General features: G+C 33.6%; 1 protein-coding gene and 1 pseudogene across 3 annotated transcripts in view; one reads left to right on the top strand and one right to left on the bottom strand.

The window, feature by feature from the left end:
• CDK8 (cyclin dependent kinase 8) overlaps positions 1–18,116 on the bottom strand; it is a 182,004-nt gene that overhangs the window by 155,228 nt on the left and 8,660 nt on the right. The window lies entirely within an intron of this gene.
• On the top strand, positions 9,723–11,338 carry LOC306659261 (large ribosomal subunit protein uL30-like; annotated as a pseudogene). The gene has a single exon. The product of its transcript is annotated as a large ribosomal subunit protein uL30-like (transcript).

The raw sequence follows: 18,116 nt of genomic DNA, 5'->3' as shown, positions 1-18,116 counted from the left end.
ATCCCTTATAAAGAGTGGGGGGAACCCATACTCTATCTGAATTTTATATAGGTAAGAATCTGCAGATTATTCAATGCATTGGTGTTTTAGCAAGAACTTGTCTCAAAATAAAAAGCAAAAAGGACTGGGGATGTAGGTTGGTGGTAAAAGCACTCCTGGATTCAATCCCCAGTAACAATGACAAAAATATCTAGATGATAAAAAAATATGAATTAAAACAAATAAAAAACTAAATAAAAGAAATGAAAGAACTGGAAAAAAAACCTAGAAAAAGATAACACAGAAAATGCCAAAACCGAAATTATTAATTAACAACAGGGCTAGGGACATAGCTCCACAGTAGGGCACTTGCCGAGCACATATGAAGCCCTAAGTCACCCCCCACAATCCCCACTCAAAATTAAATAATAGGAACCTTTCCTAGAACTGAAAGGCAAATAATTTCTAATTGAAATTATTACATCTGCCCTACATCTCAGAACTCAGCATATTATATTAAATAAGATACACAAATATATATAATTGTGAAAGTTCAGGAAAATAACAACTTTAAAATCTTTAAATCTCACAAGCTTTCTGTTATACACAGAGACCAGGAATCTGAATGGCATCAGAGCTTTCAATGACACCAAAGTTAGAACACAATGTAATATTTTCAATATTCTGGGGTTTTAAAAAGGAATCCCATCCTAAAATTCGATCCCCAGTCAAAGAATCACATCCATTCGTCTCCTGTTTTAGTAACAGAGCCTCTCAAAGTAAAGCTGAACACGTAACAACCCACAGATGCTTGAGTTCCTTAAAAAAAAAAAAAAAAGCATTGGTATCTCCACAGAACCTATGCACATCCCACTTATATATAAATCATCTCTGGATTATTTGTAATATCTGAAATACTATAAATACTATCTACATAGTTTTTTATATTGTACTATTTGGGGAATGACAAGGAAAAAAGTCTGTACATATAATACAAACACAATTTTTTTCAAATATTTTCAATCTAGGCATTTGGGTGAATTCACAGACACAAGAATCCACTGATAAGGAGGGCCAACTGTACTACATTTTCCTGCTTCCCTTGGATATGGCTACTTGGCTAACTTTTGGTCAGTGAGATACCAGCAAAAATGACATGAGCAGTTTCTAGTTCAGGCCTTTAAAACAAATCTGTATGCTATCCAATTCCTTTTTGTCCTTTTCCCCAGCTGGAGTAAGATAAGACATCTTTGAACACATAAAAAATAGTAAACTCCAGAGCAGTTCTTAATGTGCACATTACTTTAAGTCTTGTTAAAGTACAGATTCTGGTTCAGTAGACCTGACTGGGCCTAAAGTCTGCATTTCTAACAAGCTTCTAAGTTGTGTTTCTGGGACTCAAACTTTGAATAGTAAGGCCCAACAGTAGAGAATGGCACCTGGGTCCCTGGTAACTCCAGGAACAAATCCTGCCTAACTACCCTTAATTGCTCATCAGCTCAGTCATGAAAGAATTAAATGTATTCATTAAGTCTCTCTCTCTCTCTCTCTCTCACACACACACACACACACACACACACAGCTTTTAAAACTAAATTTTTTTTGTGAAGTACATGGAATAACTATCCTTCCATAAAACTTTTCCAAATATCCCCAATTTTCATTCTTGCTTGTTTTCTTTCTGTAACTGTTTATATGAACATAATGTGTGAATCTAATTAATATAAAGTTGTAAACTAACACAAAGTTAAATAGAGACATTTCTTGGACATACAGTCTCAAACAATATACCTTCCATTTACTCCCTCTCAGAAATCAACTCAAGGAAGAGCTCTAGCAAAATAAGAGTAAACCCAGGAAAATTACAGGGATCTGGAAACTGAACTCCAACAAAGAACAAATCATGTGAATATTCAGGATATTATGAAGACCCGAGACAACTCATGAGGATCAGGGAGGAATGTGTGCATATGGGTATGAGGCAAAGTGTACACCAAAACCAAATTCTTTATATTCTATTTTTGGAAACCAACAGATGACTCTAAAAGTTAAAAACAAACAGGAGGAATGATATCATGTTATGCTGAAATTCTGGAGAAAAACTATTCAAGAATTGAAAGTCCTTGCCTCTTGTTCAAAGATTAAGGCCAAAGGTGCTGTTTTTTTGTTGTTTTAATTTTTTTTGGGGGGGGGGGGCGTGCGGAGGGAGCAATACTGGCGACTGATTCCAGAGGCACTTTACCACTGAGCTAAATCTGCCGCCCTTTTTTATTTTTTAAGACAAAGTCTCACCAAGTTGCCCAGATTGGTCTCCAACTTGCGATACTCCTGCCTCAGCCTCAGGGGTGCGCCACCACAAACAGTTATTGTAAACTTTATTACACAATTTTACTTTTGAAATTTTGAACATACTTTATTTTTTAAAATTTTGAGCAGTTTCACTTCATTGTTGCTATTCCAATTCACTCATATGGCTCCTGATTTTGGAATTCTATCAAGACACCAGCATAGTAACAACCTTCTCTCTATATACATTTATACAAATATGTGTGTATATATGCTTATGTGTGTGTATATTATCAAATATTATGTATAGATGCTACATACCTGAACAAAAAATTTTAATAATCTCTCAGAACTTAGCATTGTAGTTTTAAGATTTGTTTTGTCATGCATTGTAAAGACTTTGGGAATACGGTAATTTAGATAATGTGTGAAATAAATCTTGACTTCTTAACACAATATGCACAAATCAATTCCAAATTAGCAGTAACTCTATATGTGAGAAAACAATTTTGATATAGGCAAAAAACTGCTGCTCAAAGAAAAAGTAATAAATTAGACTGCATTAAAACCAAGAACCTCTGTTCACCAAAAGACACTGTTATAAAGGTAAAATTACAATCCACAGAAAGACAGAAAATATCTAAAATATAGAAAAGCATGTGTATATATTCAACAAAGAACAGGAATTCTTATATATCAATAAGAAAAAAGTAGACAACCCTATAAAAAAATAGGCAAACTTGAACAGGTTATTTCACAAAAGAAGATATGAAAATGGTCATTAATCACACAAAGGGGTGCTGGTATTCATTAGTTATCAGGGAAAGAAAACTAAAACCACATTGAGATAGTACTGCATACCACCAGAATGGCTTAAATTAAAGACAGGCAATACCGAATTCCTACAGATAGTCACTTTTAAATAGACTACTTACTGTTTTGAAGTCTGAGAGCTGTCCCTGTTGCCAGTGCCTCCATTTCATTATTTCCAAATCCTTATCAATTTAGTTTTCCAAGAGAAGACCGAGGCTCAGATTTTAATGAGACTAGGACACTCCAAGTAGCAATGGGTCAAATGTTTACAAGTTAAATACAGAGGTACACAAGATTCTTCTCATGCTATTTCAATTACATTATAGGTTTAAATGAATATTTGAGACCTTATTTAAGGTCGTATTTATTTATAAAATAATCCCTAAGTAGTCTCACTAAAATTTTTAATACACTATCATATACAGCCATATAGGATTACAATGCAGTCATTAAAAACCAGGCTTTCAAAAAAATACGGTATTCAAATGTTTAAATCTAATGAAAAACTGAAGGATGTATAAGGACCTATATACTTTTCACCTGTGCTAAATTAACATTTTACCACATCTTTTTATATGTACATACATATAATTTTTTTTCAGTTTGTAGACATTATGCCACTTCAATCCTAATATTTCAGCATACGTCTTCTGAGAATGAAGACATTTTCCTATATAAGCAAACATCACTTATATACCCCTTAAAAACAGCATTCTTATAAATTCATTTAATGTGTAATTCATACACACATTGCCCTAATTGTTACAAAAATGTCTTTTATATTAGTTTTTATTAAATTCAGGACCTAAGCATTGAATTTGGTTGTTATATCTCCTTAGCCTTATGTATATTTTTAAAATTAACCTCACCACTGCCACCACCATAAAGCTTTTCACGATGTTGACTTTCTTAGAGACTACACTGGTGATCTTATGGAACATAGCCAATCTTGTGGAAGAGCACACAATTCCAGATTTGACTGATTATTCCTTCATGATTAGATTTAAGGTAAACAATTTTATCAAGAGTACTACACCAGTGTAGGGCACAGTGGCACATTCCTGTAATCCCATTGACTTGGGAGGCTGAGGCAGGAGGATCTCAAGTTGAAGGTCAGCCTAGGCAACTTAGTGATAACCTGTCTGAAAATAAAATAAAAAGGGCTGGAAATGTATTTCAGTGGTAGAACATTCAGAGTTCAATTTAAAAAAAAAAAAAAAAAGCTAAACTAGTGATTTTATTTTTTCTTATTGTAACAGATCAAAAGGCAAAAATGATGGAGTAACCTACTAATTGTGAGACTGAGATTAGTTATTTTAAGTTGGTGACTGCCATTATCTCTCCATGATAAAGGTACAATTAGTATTATTCACAATTAGTAAATAATTCATGAGGTTATTTCTCAAACTCTTCACCAGTGGCATTAGTATCTACTGATGATTCTTGCCTGAATCAATTATTACACTGGGAGTTACAAACTGTTTCTCTGATTCTCATTCTTTCTACATTTATCAAATAACATTCTTTTGTAAAGAATTCCCCCTTAGCCCTTTTACTATTAATATGCATTTATGGATTATTTAAATGGAATAATATACACCCTTTTAAATACTCAAATCATCCCAAATATGACCAGTAAGAACTTCTGCAGGTAAAATAGCATCTTTGAAGATGTCACTCGAGCATAAACAGAATTTAAGGTCTAAATAATTCAACTTAACATAACAATATAAGATAATTCAGTAAAACTGCCCCACATAACTTCCTATTCTTTCAAGACTTATCCTCTCAGTTAACGACACTGTCACTGTTTGCTCATCCCACCCTACTCCCTGACCCAGTACTAGGGATTGAAAGTAGGGCACTATACCACCTGAGTTACATTTCCAGTCCCTTTTATTTTGAGATGGCTGCTGTAAATTGCTGAGGCTGGCCTCAAATTTGTGATCATCTTGCCTCAACTTCCCCAACTGCTGGGATTAAAGGCAATCACTACTGTACCTGACTAGACTCAATTATTCAAGACAGAAACCTGTGACTAATTTTCAACACTACCCTAGTCCTCACTACTAGCTGCAGAGGAAGGTAGGGTTGTCAGAGAAATCAGGGAACTATTATTTCTAGTTTCTATTCCCTTATATTCTGTCTACACATCTTTTGTGTCCATTCCATTTTTTTAAAACTTTAACATATTGTTTAAAATATATAAAGCAAGCCTGTGGTTCATCAACTTTGAAAGGCAAAACAACTATCTCCAGGTTTTGGCATAACTCCTTGTACTTTTTCTAGATTTATAGCCCATTCAGGCCAATGTTCTCTAATGAATAATTGTTTCTTAGTTTTATTATAAAATCTCAGATCGGGAACGACCATACAAGTCATCAAGTTCAAACACTCATCCTATACTTGATCTTCTTCTATAATAACAACATAAATTTGTCATTTTAGATATGTTGAAACCATTTGTTTCAGAGCAAAATCTCTGCTTTCCATTCCATGTTTGGACAACTTTGTTACAAAGTTCCTCCTTATGTTATGTGCCAAAGTGCTTGCTCTCTTTTGCTTCCAGTCATTAGTGAGAGGTACAGCCTGGGTCACAAAACAGTTTTTTCCTCTTCCACTTAACAGCAAATATTTTAAATAGTGTCTATATAAAAGAATATGCTATGTTCCTTGATTTAAACCTCAGAAAACTAAAGATAAAACCTTAAAAAGTACTTACTTCCATTTAGAAGTTAATTATGAACATATCTAAATATTCACTTAAGGTTATGGATCAAGGAAGTCTTCCAAAGATTCATGTCCTTCAAAGATTCAGGTTTGGTCCCCAATGTATCAAGTTTCAGAGGTAGGGCTTTTGGGAAGTGATCAGATCAGCAAGGACTCTGAGCTCAATGATTAATCCACTGAAAACTAAATGAACAAAGAAGGTGGTGGCAACTACAGGCAGACAAAACAGCTGGAGGAAGTAGGTCCTGGGGCATGTCCCTGGAGACTACATCTAGTTTCTAACACCTAACTCTCTTTCTCTCCTCCCTAGCTACCATGAGTTGAGCAGTTTTCCTCCACTATCCTCTTCCACTATGAGGTTCTGCTTCACCTCAGTTCCAGGGCACACCCACCATGGACTTAAACCTCTGAAACTGTGAGCCAAAATAGACTTTTCCTCCTTTAAGTTATTTATGTCAGATATTTCAGTCCAGTGAAGAAAACCTACCACATTCATGAATACACTTAAACTTTTATGGAAGTTAATTATGGTACCTTTCCCTGAATCACTTTGCCTTTTTACAAATTTACTCTAGTTGTTATTTCATATAATGTAATAAAGTACTGATTTTGTACTTTCATAGGATTCCATTTTCTCCTGTTTCAAGCAATATCAAATAAGCAAGTTTAATGAGCCAGACGTGAATAACTCACCAAGTTAGGGTAATAATATCAAGTCTCAATATTTGAAATGTGCCATCTGGCTATTCATAGTCCACAAATATTTACAGTACTTACTACTCACCCTGTACTAGCAAATACATGCAAGTCTCTTAGAGTCTAAGTTTTTATAACGAAATGAGAATATAACATCACCAATTAATTAGAGAGAAAAAATGAACACACGAAAGCATTATTACAATGCTGAGTGAAATCGACAGCCTAAGTAGGAAAAATAATAGTGCATACAGAGAATAGGCACATGTAGCTGCATTATTTGACTGTGTGGGTGTTTGGAGCAGAACTGTTTTGTTTACTCAAGCATTCTTTTATTCTTTTGTTTACTATTGGCAATTGTGAATAGTTGTGCAAGCAAAACTTCATGGTCAAGAATAAAGAGGATAGAGAGGCTCGGGACCTTTAGAGTGCATGAACAAAAGGGTAAAGACAGAAACATTTGGTTTGTTTTTGTTAATTTTGGTCAACAGATTAACTATTTTAGATTACAGCTATAAAAACACTCCCCTGTCCCTTTTCCTCAATGAAATTGCTATTTCTGTAAGAGATTTGTCATAGGAAGATTTCTAAAAATACGTTCATTACATTATAGCAGAAACAACCATAGGTTGCCACCTGCACACAAAAATATTTATAAATGTTTATCATCTGCTAATAAATAAATTGTGCTTGAAAAATATGAACCAAAGAACTGGTTCTGGAGAAATAATTATCACAAATGTCTGAATAAGCAAGATTAATTTAACAAGTACACGTAGTTTTCTAAGAGCTTGAAAACTTGTTTTATATGTATTATCTTGTGATATTAATACAAAAGAACTCCGTGGGATAAATTCATTTTACAGATTAGAAATCTGATGTTCTCAGAGATTAAACAAATTGTTCAAACTCATAAAACGTGGAACATCATGTATGTCAATCCTAAATCTAATATTATTAATTGGATAAAAGTTAATAAGAGCCAGGCACAGTACCACATACCTTAATCCCAGTGGCTCAGGAGGCTGAGGCAGGAGGATTTTAAGTTCAAAGCCAGCCTCACCAATGTAGTGAGGCTCTAAGCAACTCAGCAGGACTCTGTCTCTAAATAAAATAGAAAAAAGGGTTGGGGGAAGCACCCCAGGGTTCAATCCCGGTACCAAAAAAAAAAAAAAAACTTAGTAAGAGCCTTTACCTAACATAAACATTCTCATTTAAAATTCAAAAGGCAAAAATACTTCCAATACTGTCAATAAAAAAGTAACTTTTTAAGACCTTGATTTTTTAAAAGAATTTTTTTGTAGTTATAGATGGACAGAATGCCTTTATTTATTTATTTTTAGGATCAAACCCAGTGCCTCATACAAGGTACGCAAGAACTCTGCCACTGAGTTACAGTCCCAGCCCAGTAATTTTTAAAACCATTAAAAAATTACTGCAAGTGTAATAACACTAGCTTTCCTACAGTTGCAGTACTAGATGGGAATCAATAATAAAATGTAATACTGCAGATGATATGAATATCTACCTAGAAAATCCAGAACAGTGAACTTAAAAAGAAGAATTAAAAATTCTAAACTACCTAGTCAGCAGAAAGCTTGTGTACTGATTATGGTGGGTTAAACAAGGATTTACTAAATTATTTCTATTTGTAGGAATATTTTTTAAAGTTCCATACAAATAGTTAAATACAAATATAGAGAGTTATCAGATTTAGAAGTGAAATACAGGATGCCCAGATAAATCTGCAATTGAGATTAAAACAAAAAAATTTTTGTATATCCCAAAAAATGCATGAAATTTATTAAAGTGCAAATTTGTGAACAAAACTACTAAAATAAATAAAATACCTTGTGATAAACAATATGCTGGGCATACATGAAGAACACTACAAGGTTTTATCAATATTTTTAAAATCTGAACAAATGGAAAAACAATCATGAGTATGGAAAGTAATTAGACTACACACTTAACAGAATTCAACCCAAATCTCGAAATATTTTTTAGAATTTGAGTTGTTGATTTTAAAGTTTATATGAAATAAATGGGCAAGGAAATCTATAATTTTTTTAAAAAATAATACTAATATAGAGGCATTGGTCTTACTACACATTATAAATCTGTAACAAACACGGTAACAACACAAGAACATTGACAGAGCAATGACCAGCAGAGAAAGTCCAGAAATAAACACCAAGGATATATGAGAACTGAGTGATAAAAAGGTGACATTTCAAGCCAATTGTGAAAATTATTCCATAAAATTTAAATGACTTGAAAAGCTAAAGTAAGAACACTCCCTAACATATCAAATAAATTTAAGACTAAATAAAAATTAAATTGCAAATATTTTTAAAACCTATAAAAATGTTAGAAGGAAATGTAAATAAAAGGTATACAATAGGGAAAAGCAAGAAGCAATTAAAGAATGATAGATTTCATTATACATTTAAATAAATAAAAAGATAAATGCAAAACTAGAAATACAAGAATAGAGTCAATATCCCAATAAACAAACCACTTCACGAAAATTAATTTTTAAGATTATTACAGGGCAAAATATGATTGGACAATTCACTAAAGAAATTAAATAACAAACAAGATTATAAATTAAAAAGCAATGAAGCAAATGTAAATAAACCCCTAATTCCTATCAAATTTGCAAAGATTAAAGGAAACAGTAATTTAAAAAAACCTGATCAAGGAAGAGGCAAACATTATTCCTATTCATTATGAAAGAGATTACAAACCAATTCAAACTTTCTAGGAGAATATCTGGCCTTTTGCATCAAAAACCTTAAAAACTGATACCACAAATTCACTTCTAAGAATTTTTCCTAGGGATAAAATAATGATGAATGACTGCAAAGATATAGTAACAAAATTTAAATGATATTGAAAAAAACGGAACCATGGCAAATGTTTGAAAAATAAAGAAAAAAGAAGACCCAGGTGTGGTGGTACAGACCTGTAATTCCAGCTACTCAGGAGTCTGAGACAAGGATTCAAGGCCAATCTAGGCAACATGGGGAATCCTGTCTCGAGATAAAACTGAATTTTTTAAAAAGGGCAGGGCATGTAGCTCAGTAATAGAGCACTTGCCTAGCATGCACAAGGTAATGGGTTCAACCTCCAGTACTGGGGAGAAAAAAAGGACAATCTTACAATACAGTAAATACAGACATTAAAACTTAACAGCAACAGTTTTTCAGGCTGGAACCATGGAAGGTGCAGAAGAGAAGAAAAGGTACCTGTGGTGCCAGAAACCTTTAAGAAAAAACGAAGGAATTTCACAGAGCTGAAGATAAAGTGCCTGAGAAAGAAGTTTGCCCAAAAAGATGCTTCAAAAGACAAGGTTGAGGAAGCTTATCTAGGAAAAATTCAAGCACTACCACAAGGAATATAGGCAGATGTACAAACAGAGATTCAATGGCTAGGATAGCAAGAAAAGCTGGAAACTTCTATGTACCTGCAGAACCCAAATTGGCATTTGTCATCAGGATCAGAGGTATCAAGGATGTGAGCCCAAAAGTTCATAAGGTGTTACAACAATTTTGCCTTCACCAGATGATCAATGGCACCTTCGTTAAGCTCAACAAAGCTTCAATTAACATGCTGAGGATCATGAGACCTTATATTGCAAGGGGGTACCCAAACTTGGAGTCAGTGAATGAACTAATCTACAAGCATGGATATGGCAAAATCAATAAGAAGCTAATTGCTTTGACAGATAACACTTTGATTGTTCAATCTCTTGGTAAATATGGCATCACCTGCCTGGAGGATCTGATTCATGAAATCTATACTGTTGCAAAATGCTTCAAAGAAGCAAATAACTTCCTGTGGTCCTTCAAATTATCTTCTTTGAAAGGTGAAATGAAGAAAAAGACTTCCCATTTTGTAGAAGGTAGAGAAGCTGGCAACAGGAAAGACCAGATTAACAGCCTTATTAAAAGGATGAAGTAAGGTATCTACCATGGTATTTTTGTAATCTGGTCAGTTAATAAAACAGTGCCTGCTCTTAATGTTAATTAAAAAAAAAAAAGCAAGATTAGGAAGACAGTTAATGACATGGAATATACATATAATCTATTGCTGAAGGAATGAAGCAGATTTCAAAACAATAAGCATAATATAATGTGATTAAAAACATTTAGGAGAAAAAGTCTGGGTAGTAACATTAAAGTGAATTTTATTTTCTTCTTAGAATGCATTTGCATGTTCTACAAATGATACTTATTACTTCTTTAACTTATTATTTCTTTAACCATTATGCATTAAGAGTTTCTTTTAAGGTTGGTTTTTGGCTAATTTTTGTTTTATGGTGAAAGCTAACAACAAAAAGAAGAGTAAAAGAAAACACATAAATGAACATTGATGGCATACCTATTGAATATAGAAGCTAAACAACCCAAACTATAAAAAGGACCTGGAAATAACACTACATGATATTTAACATTTTACAATGATTTTGAACTGCAGAGAAAATGTTATGTTCCCAGTATGTGGGATTGTTTTTATTATGCAATACATTTTAAGACAACTTTTATCCACAATGATTAAAATAAAAGGTGAAATAGTTGCCCAGAAAACTTGGGTTACCTGGAGCCATATATAAACATATATTTCTGCAATATCCTAGGTTATAATCTATTAGAAAAGTGAGAGATAGATACAGTGGACTACAACACAATTAAAAAAATTTTGTGCTACATGAACCACAACAACAAAAAAGTAAAAAAAGTAATCAAAATACTTGTAAATTATATATCTGATAAGGGTCAAATATCCAGAATATAAAAGAACTCCTACCACTCAATAATTTAAAAAACTAATTTAAAAATAAACAAAGGATTTAAATACACTTTCCAAAGAAGATATACAAGGTCAATAAGCACATAAAAAGATACTCAACATTATTAATTATTAAAGAAAAATGCAAATCAAAACCACAATAAGATACCCTGTGGGTATTAATGGCATCTTACTGTGGTTTTGATTATGAGTATTAATGGATAATGGGCATCCATAAAGATGCCTATTATCACAAAAAGGAAAGGGAAAGGGAAAGGGAAAGGGAAAAGGAATAGGAAAAGGAAGGAAGGAAGGAAGGAAAGAAGGAAGGAAGGAAGGAAGGAAGGAAGGAAGGAAAAATAAATGCCTACAAGGATGTGGAGAAATCACAACCCTCATTCGCTGCTAATGGGAATATAAAATGATGTGGCAGCTGTGGAAAATAGTTTGGTAATTCCTCAAAACATTAAACACAGAGTTATTATATGGTTTCAGCAATTTCACTCCTAAATATATTGAATAACCATGAACTGCAAGCAGGGACTCAGATTCTTGTACACCAGTGTTCACAGCAGCATTATTCACAAAAAAAAACAAAAAGTAGAAACAACCCAAATATTCACCAATTAATAATAAATGAATAGGGGCTGGGGTTGTGGCTCAGTGGTAGAGCACTTGCCTAGCACAAATGAGGTGAGGCACTGGGTTCAATACCCAGTACCACATTTAAAAAAAATAAATAAATAAATAAACAAATGAAGATATCATGTTCATCTACAACTAAAAATATTTTTAAATGAATGAATAAACAAAATATGATACATACTACAACACAAGTGAGTCTTGAAAACATGTCAAGTAAAAGAAGCTAGCTACAAAAGACCACATATTGTTTGATTTCATTTACATGGAATGTCTGAAATACTCAAATCCAGAAACAGAAAGTAGCCTAGGGGTTGTCTAGGCCTGGAACTGGAGGATACAGGGAGTGACTGCTAATGGATTTGAGATTTCTTTTAGAACAAAAATATTCTGAAATGAGTCTATAATAATAAATACAAAACCCTGTGAATATACTAAAAAGTACTAAATGGTAAACTTCAGGTAAATTATATGGTATATGAATATTAGAATATCTCAATGATATTATAATAGAAACTTTTAAGAACTCTAAAATTATAACATCTTGGGAAATATTAATATTTTCTCCATGAAGATACTATGATTTAATTTCCCTACTTTGTATACTGCAACTAAACCAAAACTACTTTTTAAACAACTAGTAGTGAATGTTATCTTATATTCTAAAATGTCTCAACAATAATTACAGTACAGAATTTCAGTACAGAAAAATATAATTGTACTATATTCTAATTTGAAAACCAGCAAGCATACTTAAATTCAGTGAGTCCTGTTACAGAAACAGAGCAAAGACACTGCATGAAAAAAAAAAAAAAAAAAAAGATTTCAGGAGCCAGGTGCTGTGGCACACATTTGTAACTCCAGTCAATAGGGAGGCTGAAGCAGGAGGATCAAAAGTTCCAGACCAGCCTTAGCAACTAAGTAAATCCCTGCCTCAAAAAAAAAAAAAAAAAAAAAAAAAAAAGAGCTGGGGATGTAGCTCAGTGATAAAGTGATAAAGTGCCCGTTTAAAAAAAGTGCCAGTTTAAAAAAAAAAAAGATTTTTAAAAAGTTGTACACTCGGTATTTCTGATTGCATTAAAAACTTCAAATACTTGAGACCATCAGGCTGAATCACCTTTTAGAACTGACTGATCCCTGCCTGCACATGTGAGGCCCTGGGTTCGATACTCAGCACCACATGTAAATAAATAAAATAAAAGATCCATTGACAACCAAAAAAGTTTTTAAAAAAAGACAAGAACAAAAGAGAAATAGATGAAAAAAATAGATGAAATATAAGAAACATAAGTAAATTTTTAAAATAGATGAAATATAAAAATATAAGAAATACGTAGGCTGAGGCTGTAGCTTCAAGTTTTTAACTATAAGGAAGTTCTTTCCAACTTCTGCTGAGCAGGAATTATGTCTATGATGAAAGGATTGTTTAGCAGCACTAAACTTTTTAAAAAGTTTCTTTGAAATTAAAAAAATATATCAGAGCCTTCTGACCTGCCTACTATGAAAGATTACCTCTGTTGAACATGCTAAGTCAAATAATTCCACCAGTAGCAGAAGGCTTTCCAGCTTCCTGTTCTGCACAGCCTAAGTCCAGAAGTGAGTTCAACTGAGAAAGGAGTCAAGGAACAAAGCCAAAGTCAAAATCAGTATGAAAAAGAAAAGAAAAGCTAAAAAGGGAAAGAAAGCAAAAAATCAGGAATAGGTCAGCACTGGGCAGAAAATGAGAATGACCAAAGCTAAGAAACAGGAAATGAACAGAAAGATGACCAGAGCAAGAGGAAGTGCACTAAGGGTATACTTAAATAAAAGTGGATTAAAAGAGTACAAATCATTTGTACTTGTAACAATATGAAGCTGGACTAGAGAAATTTGATGAAAATAAACACAGAATAATATGTAAAAATACTGAAATGACTAATTTTAAATACCTACATGGCTCCTAAAACATTTTTATCCCAATTGGTAATCTAAAATACACAGAACAATGTAGGGGAGGGGGAATACCCAATGCAACATTTGCAAAAGAATCATCTAAACAATTCTAACTTTGCAATGTATTTAGCCTCATGACTCAAAACATGTCATTTATATATCCATTCCCATTTCTTCTTTCCAGAGAAGTTTTGGTTTGGGAGTTTTGATGAATGATTTTGATGAATGATTGGTGCAATCATTTTAGAGGACAAAGACTAGACCTCAAAGAACCTGAAGCCCAAGTCTGTTAAGTTCTCCTGGGAAAGGTGACCCTCACTTCATCAGTCTTGCAGTACAGTGCTGAGGTTGTAATAAGCAGCTTATACTTGGGCATGGTGATCATGATCAGTCTCTTGGACTGTTGAGAGAAGCCAAGAGGGATAAAACTCCCTGTGGATATAGTCACAGGAGGTTTTCTTGCTTGATGGAAACTTCATTCCTTGCCAGTGGTATCATCCACAGCAAATGTCCCCATGGGGAACGCTGGAGGCCTGGGAAGTTCCACCTCCACCTCAGAGCATGTTATGTATAAAGACAGATGGAAAGGATATTTATTGCAGTACTGTTTTAATAGTGTAAGAAAATGAAAACAAACTAAACGTACTTTGATTGGCCCAGTATATTATAGTGAATCTATTGAACAGAATAACAAGCTGGCAAAATTAAATTACATGTGGTGATACAGACCTCTAAAGCATATGAACTGAAAATAGCAAGGAACAGTATAATATTCAGATACTTTTCCATATGTGTGCATTATCTGCTCAAAAAGAATGAAGCATTAAATTTTAAAGTTTAGGGCTGGGGTTGTGGCTCAGTGGTAGAGTGCTTGCCTAGCACGTGTGAGGCACCGGGTTCAATCTTCAGCACCACAAAGAATAAATAAATAAATAAAATAAAGGTATTGTGTCCATCTATAACTAAAAATATATATTTTTTTAAAAATTTAAAGCATACTATTGCAAATACATTCTTTGATATGCATACACACAAGGAAATGCTGGCAAAGATTAGCCCTAAAGAACAGAACTAAATCTGAAGTAGAGAGACTTCAATTTTCCTGAATTCATCATAAAAATACATTAATTATATAGTACAATATAATTTTATACTAAAAATATAATTGCTCAAAGTATGTAACTTTGACCCTGATATTTCACCCCAAGGACTTAATAGTAGAGAACTTCAGGCATATTTATTATCATACCCTGTTAACTGCAATGGCTAAAATTTGGAGACTTAAATGCCTATCACTGGAGAACTGGTTAACTAAATACATATTTATATGTGCTACTTTGTAATACATATCATGTGCTACTTTGTAATAAAAAACAATCAAGAACTATACTTACTGATATGGAAAATGCATAATAATTTTGATAAAAAAATAAGGTTATAGATTTTTCATTAACCTACACATATATTCAGAGTTATTTGAACAGGCAATAAGGAAAATATTTACTTCCTCAGAGAGTTAAGGGTTTTCATTTCTATACACATTTCTGAACTATTTGAATTTTTTATAATGCACATGTATCATTTTTATCAGAAAAAATAAATCTATTTTTTAAAATTAGATCTTAAACAACAAACAATAAATAAATGGTATCCACAGGTTTAGTTTCAACAACACAGTCAATGTAGAGTCAAAGATGAAAGTGAAGTTTTTCATTGCTTGGCTCTGAATTATAAGCCTAACTATGAAAGTACCAAAATATTTTGGATAAAACCTACAAAGCAAGTTATAATTTAAGCTTTGGTGTCCAAAAATCTTTAGATGAATTATCTTTTTAAAAATGTTTTACTTAACTCAAATACTTTATTATCTTCCTTGCTCTCTGAGTGGCACATGGCCCTTGTCTGTCATTCTTCCTAGAAACACTGTCTCACTGGCTATTATAATTCTAACTGCAATGTCCTGGTATTTCTCTAGGGTTCCACCTACAGCCAATAAATTGTACACTATGCAATTCCTGTTATGCAATGGGGCAACCATAGGTTTCTTGCTATTTTCTCTAGACTAACTTCTTGGCCTCCTGAGTACACTCCATCCTGGGCCCTTGTCTCACTCTACAAACACTCCCTATGGATCTTCATCACCATTCAAAGCTACTACTTCAAACACTGAGAAACTCCAAAGTCTATCTCTATCCAGACCCCTCTAATAAAAGCACTAAATTTAAAGCAGTAATGGAGATTCCTCAAAAAACTTGGAATGGACCCATCATTTGACCCAGCTATCCCACTCCTTGGTTTATACCCAAAGGACTTAAAATCAGCATACTACAATGACACAGCCACATCAATGTTCACAGCTGCTCAATTCACAATTGCTAGATTTTGGAACCAACGGAGATGCCCTTCAATTGATGAATAGATAAAGAAACTGGTATATGTGCACAGTGGAATATTACTCAGTCATAAAGAAGAATAAAATTATGACATTTGCCGGTAAATGGATGGAGTTTTAGAATATCATGCTAGGTGAAATAGGCCAAGCCCAAAAAACCTAAGGCCAAATATTTTCTCTGATAAGTGGATGACAATACATAACGAGAGGCAGGTGGGGGGGGGGGGGGCATGAAAGAACTTTGAACAGTGTAGATGAAAATGGGGCAGGAGGGGGTGGAGGAAGGAAAGATAGTAGAACGAGACAGCATTACCCTATGTGTATGTGTGATTACACGAATGGTGTGAATCTACATTATGTATAACCATAGAAATGAAAAGTTGTATCCCATTTGTGTATAATGAATCAAAATGCAGTCTGTAAAAATAAAAATTTAAATTAAAAAAGCACTAAATTCATGGGTTTGCCTAATAGACATTTTGATTAACAGGTACCTAAAATGTGATGCCCAGCACCACTTACACACAGGCACACATAATAAAAACAATGACCTCCATTCATCATCTTCCCTCTCAAACTTATTCCTCTTCCTGTTTTGAATATCCATGTACATGGCAATATCCAGGTGCCCAAGCCAAACCTAGGCAATATCCTTAATTATTCTTACTCTTTCATCTCTCACAACCAATAAAACAACTATCAATTCCTTCTCCTCATTCCCTGTTTCTTTAATTCAAGCCACCATCATCTTTTACCTGAAGTACTATTATATTCTCCTACGCAGTTTCCTATGGCCATTTTAGATTGGGTTGTTGAACAAGCTTTTTAAATAAGAAATGTGAACTTATTACTACTTGCTTAAAAATCCTACAAACAGTCTCCACAGCCTTCAGAAAAAAGTACACAGTCCATAACACAATTTACAATAACACACTTCTCTAATTTTTTCTTTTCTTTCTTTTTAACTCTTCAGCCCACCCTCCACTTATAAGCTCTAGCACTGGAATTTTCTCAGTTTCTTCACCATAGTATCTTTCCTTCATATCGCTGTACATGCTATTCAGTGGTGGCTACAAAGGTAGCTGGGACGCTAACCCAAAATTACCTCAAAGAAACAATTTCAGTTACAACTTGCTTACTACACATTACTCCACCCCTTTTCAAGGAGACTACAACTCCCACCCATATAAAGAAATTCTGGAGCCTTGGCTGATATCACCTCTATAGTCTGCACCATAACCACAAGCCCCATTCCCTCTCAGTTATGGCCCATTCACTTGTGTAACTTCTAATTATCTTTCAAGTCACAACTAAAATATCATCCTTGAGCCCCCAGAGCAAATCAGGCACCCCCATGGCAAACTATAATTTTCCCTATTGCATCCCTTATCCTACTATGCTATAATTGCCTGTTTACTTGCTTGTGCCCCTCAAAAGTCTTTAAGTTCCTTAAAGAGTTAGATCATGGGCTGTTCAATACTGAATCTCCTCTAACTGGTATAGAACCTAGCATGCCAGTAAACAGCTATCAAACAAATTAATAGAATACAAATTTATAAAAAGAATTGTAGCTAAAGAGATACTAGACTGAAATGCCAAATATTTAAATTACATAATTTTACATTTAAAAGAACCATCAATGTATCAGAAAACAAATTACAAATATGTTTTGCTTTGTGCTTCACATTTTCTTGAAAATTATGTTACAACTTAATTTTTGCAAACTTAGTCACATGATAAAGCACTAGGGGAGCTCACTTACTTAAATGGATTTTCTTCATAAAGTGAAAAAAAAAAAAAAACTCCAAACAAATTTGTCTTTTCTGTATGAGCTTAATTTTCACGTGATTTG

Source organism: Sciurus vulgaris (genome assembly GCF_902686455.1).
Source record: "Sciurus vulgaris genome assembly, chromosome: 4".
Taxonomy (NCBI): domain Eukaryota; kingdom Metazoa; phylum Chordata; class Mammalia; order Rodentia; family Sciuridae; genus Sciurus; species Sciurus vulgaris.
This window is presented reverse-complemented; position numbering and strand designations above follow the sequence as displayed.